Below are 6,359 nucleotides of genomic sequence, written 5' to 3' on the forward strand. Positions count from 1 at the left end.
ATTATCCTTGACTTTCTTACATTGGACTCATCCAGCACCTCTCAGGCCTTAATCTAGTTCCATGTTTCCCAGTGTTTTCAGATCGAACTTTCTGCAATCTAAGTCAGCACTTAAAAATCTCTTCACAGCATTAAAGACACAGTCCAGATGCCTTAACACAAATGGTGAAGATCTTTATAGTCTCACATCTTTGCCTCTACTCTGGGCACCATTGTCCCAAACTTCATGCCAGAAATGTTCTTTGCTCGGTCATTCTCCCACAGTTACATACACTACTCTATGGTTTCTCCATCCTATCTGTGCCTGGCTAGCTGATGCTCATCCTTTATGAACTTCCCTGGGGGTCCTTTCTCCAGGAAATCCTCTCCTCTCCAGATTGCTCCCAATCCTCCCAAGGTGAGGTGGGCATGCCTTTGCCATCTCACCATCACACAACACCCTGACTGAGCCCACAGACTGAACATCGAGTGAATTTTCTTTTTAATTAAAAAAAATTTTTTTTAATTGTTATTTCCCCAGTACAATTTTTTTCCTACTGTACAGCATGGTGTCTCAGTTACACATACATGTATACATTCAGTTCTCTTTAGTTCAAAATCATGATTAATTAATAAATAAATTAATTAACTTCTACAACAGCTAACAATATCAGCACTGGCTTTGTGGGGGGTGGGGGTATCCATTAGGATTCCAGTGTCAAGGGGGTAGTATGGCCTAGTGGTGGAAAGCCTGGGAGCCAAACTGTCATTTACTAAGGGTGCGACTTCCACATGTCCCTTATGTCTTTGCACCTTATTTATTTTTTATTTTAAAAATATGTATTTTATGGAGGTCCCGCTGTGGCACAGTGAGTTAAGAATCTGACTGCAGTGTCTTGGGTCACTGTCGAGATGTGGGTTCAATCCTTGGCCCACCCCTGTGGGTTAAAGGATCTGGCATTGCTGCAGCTGTGGTATAGGTCACAGCTGTGGCTTGCATTCGAGCTCTGGCCTGGGAACTTTCATATGCCATGAGTGTAGCCATAAACATTTTTTTAAAAATGTGTAGCTTATGAATAACATTAATAATCACATAACCTTAAAATAGGTTATGTGGGGATAAAATAAGTTATAAGAGTAGAACCTAGGTGTTATTACATTTGTGGATCCTCTGTTTTATTTTGTTTTGTTTTTGCTGGAGCATTGGAAGGCATGATATTAAATTCTCATTTAGACAGGCAATTTATTAAATATATACTAAAAATTAACTCTGCTTCATTTTCTGCAAGGTATTGATAGAGAGTGGTATATATCACGCTGTTTTTACAAGAACACACACGTAAATACACATAAACACACACAAATACGCATATAACACATAATGGTATGCTTTAAATAATTCCCCCAGAATTGTATCTTCACTTTTCTTGTATAAATTTCCCCTTGGACATCTTTCAGGGAACCCATTTAATGATTTTTCCCAAGGGTATCAGTTAAAGGTGCTGATTTCAACTCTCTGGTGGGAAGATAAGCAAAGGGCACAGGAATCTGCTTTTTATGTAGCACCTTAGATCATTTTTGCTACAGCAAACTTTGAGAATGGTTGTATAGCGGTGAATCTGGTTTATAAGCGTCTTCTCTATATTTGTTTCATAAACACTGACCTCTTGATTGATCTTCTCACCTTCGACCTCACAGCCCTAGATGCTTCTATCCTGATCCTTCTAAGCATTAGTTCAAAGGCCAGTCTGATATGTGACCTTTACCTCTACCCAGCCCAGGCCAAAACCCCAGATCATTTCTATGAGCAAAGTTTTAGTTTTCTGGAAGCAGAGATAGAACAGAGTTCCTAAACTTCTTTTTAAATTTTCCAAAATATTCCTGTTTCCCATCAAATCTCATAAAAATAAGATGACTAACCTCTCTCTTTTCCCCTCAAATATGCATACTTATTATGAAAACAAGAACTTCTCCCTCTGTCATACTTTTTCCATTTATATAAAGAGATCTCGATGGAAACAAAAATCCAGTTTAATTAGAAGTAAGCCAGCCCTGTGGTAGGATTTGGGCCAAGACAGGGGTCTGAATTTCTCTGTGTATTAAGGGCACCAATAACTGAAGTTTTCTGCTATTGACTAGTTTCAGTGGAATGGTTTGAGTGCTGCTGTCACTAGACATAATTGTTTTTCCAGACCTTTCTTGCAGTTCACCAATTAATATACTCAGGAAGAGAGCCCTTTCTGCATTCAGGCCTGGACTTGGCCTGGTTCATTAGGCTCTGTTGTGTGGTTTCTTTTCCCTTAAGAATAACCTAGTTTCCAACACACAGCAAAATGGTTCATAAGGCGCCTACACAGCTCAACAAGCTTCCTTACGAATTTCATATATGTGTTGAAGGTATTTTTCCAGTTACACACTGGCTATTCAATCTCTCAGATTATCAGTGGCTATAATGAAAGAGAGGTCATGTTAAAATAAGAATTACTTATTCACCCCAAGTCTTAAGTTTCTGTGTAGGACTTGGTCTTAGTGAGGAAAGCATTAGAAAATAAGCTTGAGTATATTTTGTATCTGAACTCCTGGAACATAGCTTTCTAATGTTAGGAAACATCTCTTTGTGATCTAAAGTACGTAAAAACTGAGAATAGGGGAATTAAACATGGAGGGATGCATCAGAGCTGGTTGACTTATTTCCATTATTTTCCTCTGTCCTCTAGAAACTGTATTTATTATATATTCTAAACATCTTTTGAAATGATTCCTTCTCAGTTATTTCCTCTCAATTCCAAGGTCAATACTCTTGGTCAAGCTATGCTTAGATGATGTTACATTGTGCCACCATATGTCCTCAGAGCATCATTTTGTTCCTTGGCCATGACCATCCTATCTTACTGAGAACACTGGCAGTCTCATGAAGCCCACAAAGGGCCTACACTGGGTCTGTTTTGCTCAGTATGGCATCCTTGTTGACAAGCACAGTTCCTCCCACAGAATATGTGATAAACAAACACTGATTAAATGAATGAAACTTACCTAAACCTTTGTAATAGTCTTCCATCTGCTATCTTTGAATTCAATTTCTCCCCTGTCTCTTCCACCCAACATTCTGCAGAAGCAGCATTTTTCTAAAAAATAGCGTGTGTTCAATTCTCTTTCCTGTTTACAACCATTTATTACCTATAAGAAGAAACCAAATCCCTTAAATGTCTCGATACTAGGATTCCAGACTCCCTTTATGGCTTTCTCTCTAGTGATTTCATTACATATATCTTCCTTATATTCTGTTCCTAGATAAACAACATTTCTTTGAAAATGTCTACCTCCTCGTGCCAAAATACCTTTACGCCTACTGTTGTCTCTGCCTAAAAGGCGGTCTAGTCATTCCTTCGCCACACCTGCCTTGGTTTGGCAGGATATTTGGGGTCAACTAACATCACTGGGACAATAAAAAGCCCACTATTTTTCCTTCCACCTGAATATGACCCCATCCAATGATATTTACTATAATATACATGACAGTTTTGTCTCATAAGTGGTGAAAGCAGGGTTGAATGAGGCCTGGCCAGGAAGGGAAGCTGCAGAATAAGCTTTTCCACCACCCTCTTCCACATCCTCAGTCTAAATTCCTATGAGGAAGGGAGGTTAGGATCACGTTTGATTTAAATACTCATGTAAAATCTGTAAGGTACTTGGTATAAACATAGGCTTGGCTCCTCTGTGCCAGAGAGAATAGGCTCCTGGGGAGGAAACCGTCACCCTTACCCAGAAAGTAAGCAGAATTTGCCACGACCATGGATATCTCAGCAGGGGCATTTCTCTTCTCCAGATTCATTCATCAAGTGACCTTATGGATAAAGAGCTGGGCAAAGGTGGGGGGAAGGGGGAGTTAGGAACGAGATACAAACAATAGTGTGACCACAAGTAATGGACTAAGTGTGAGGGGACCTGCGATACACGTTTAGGGTGACATCTTGGCATGAAGACACGCCCAAGGTACAGCCTGTAACAGGTGAATATCTAGTAATCAAACAGATAGAGACATGGGCAGCTTGTACCAGGGAACCATGGTAAAAATGCAAAACAGGAGCCTATCTTATTACTGCATGCTAGTGAGGCCAGGACATTTAAAGAATAAAGATGCTCAATTCAAGTGCCACTATTTTGATCCTAGACTCTAGGCATACTAGCCTTCTCACTGGTCTCAGACAAGGCACCTTTGTACCTCAGGGCCTGTGCATTTGCTGCCGCTTTTGACATAAATTCCCTTTCTCTTAAAGAGCTATATCATTCATTCTCCACTTTCCTCAGGTATTTGTTTTAAAAGGACTTAAAAGAGACTTTGCCTAAACTACCTGTCTAAAATTTCCATACCCCCAGTACACATATCTTCTTTCCATGCTCTTGTTTTCCCCCCAGGACTATATATATGTACATATGCATTTTATATATTTAATATAATATGTACAGTTATATTATATGTGTGTGTGTGTATATATATATATTATTTTGATTGTAGCCCCTTTTACTCATTAGAATTCAATCTCCACTGAGAGCAGAGATTCCTTGCATCCCTTTTTTCTTACTGCTGCACCTTCACTGGCTAAAACAGTGTCTGGTACATAACGCACACTCTACAAATATTCACTGAATGAAATACACAGGGGTTTGTGTGTATATTTGCCTACTACCTCAACTTAACAAGGAGCTCCTTTTTGAGGGAAAGTAGAGATACAATGGCTTATTTACTTTTCAATAACTCCCCCCCCACACAAACTTAGCAAGTCATCACACACCACATACAATGACTCGTGTTTGGTACTTCTTTCATTACATCAGTGAAATCCACATCAAAGATCCCTCCACCTTATTTGTTTTGTAGACTGTTTTTCTATCATGATACTCTGTACAGTTTTAATTGTCTTTTATGTGATGCTTTATTGGATCTTCCAAGCACTAGTTGTGAGGGAGAAATTTTAATTCTCCTTTCTCACCCAGGGAGATTAAGACACATGAGAAATAAGACAGAAAATATCTAAGTCAGCACCATGGTTAGGACTGGAATCCAAAGTGTACTCAGCCTAGCATCTCTTGGGTCATCCTCATTCCAATGAATTACTCTTAGATAAGTACGTTAGAGGAGAAATAAATCCTTTTGTTTGCATCAGGGAATCTATTCATTGACATCTGCCTTTTTCAGAGACAGAAGGAATATATAGTTTGTTTGTTTTTTAAAGCAGAAGAAGACGGAAAAAGTTCTCACTAGAAATCTTTGACAACAAAGTTCACTTAAGAGGGCAGACAACACTTGAATGTCATTTTCTCAATTCAAATCACCATAGTTGTTGGAAAAGAAGAGTGCACTGATGAATAGACTCAATTCAATTATGGGGGAGCAATATTTTGAAAGTTACTTAGCAAGGAGAAACATAGAAATAAAAGATGTAAGTTTACAAAAAGGATCTAAAAATTCAGCACCAATTTCAGGACGTCTTGTTATGTATCTGCTCAGAAGTATTTTTAAGTAAATATTTATGAATAAACTCTCAATTTCCATATAGAAATAGCCTATTTATAAGGCAAGACTCTTTCTTTTATGTTCATTGCTGCAGTAGAGCAAGTGTAAGTAATGGGGAGAAAACTGATGTGAGGAGTAGTTAGATTACTGCAATGGTTTAGACAAGCTTTTACTTCCTTCAAGCAAAATGCGTTCATCACCCATCTTGCCAATAGTTGACACCATGGTAAACAAGAGAAACAGGCTTGGCCAGTAGAGGGCTTCATGAACCTGACTGGTGTTCCCAATAAGGTCTGATGCATATGGCTCAAGGAAGGGAAAGACGGTACAAGGAAATTGTTGGCAGGACCTAACACAGTTTAACTTGTTTTGACAAAAACAATGGCCTGGCCTGGAAGTTCCCATTGTAGCTCAGTGGTAATTGGGCTGATCAGTATCACCGAGGATGCAGGTTCAATCCCTGGCCTCATTCAGTGGGTTAAGGATTTGGCGTTGCCATGGGTTATGGTATAGGGTGTAGATGCGGCTCAGATCCTGCGTTGCTGTGGCTGTAGGTTGGCAGCTGTAGCTCCAATCCAACTCCTAACCTGGGAACTTCCATATGCTGCAAGTGTGTCCCTAAAAATCAAAAAGCAAAACAAACAAACAAAAAGGCCTGAGAAATGACAACAAGAAGTAAATCCAAGACATGTATAGAATGTAAAATCAACACAACTTCTAGAGGAGTGAGGAGGCTAGGAGGTGCAGAAGTTGGCACGAGGAATGGAGGAATGGCGAGAGGAATCGCTACTCCTAACATTGTGATGAAGGCCTAGAAAACCTTACCATCCCTACCTTCAACTGTCTCTCTCTCTCTCTCTCTCTTT

The sequence above is a fragment of the Sus scrofa genome, chromosome 7, assembly GCF_054392235.1.
Source record: "Sus scrofa isolate SSC_HxYL_T2T_F1_AM1 chromosome 7, Sscrofa_HxYL_maternal_Yorkshire_Landrace_v2.0, whole genome shotgun sequence".
NCBI lineage: Eukaryota > Metazoa > Chordata > Mammalia > Artiodactyla > Suidae > Sus > Sus scrofa.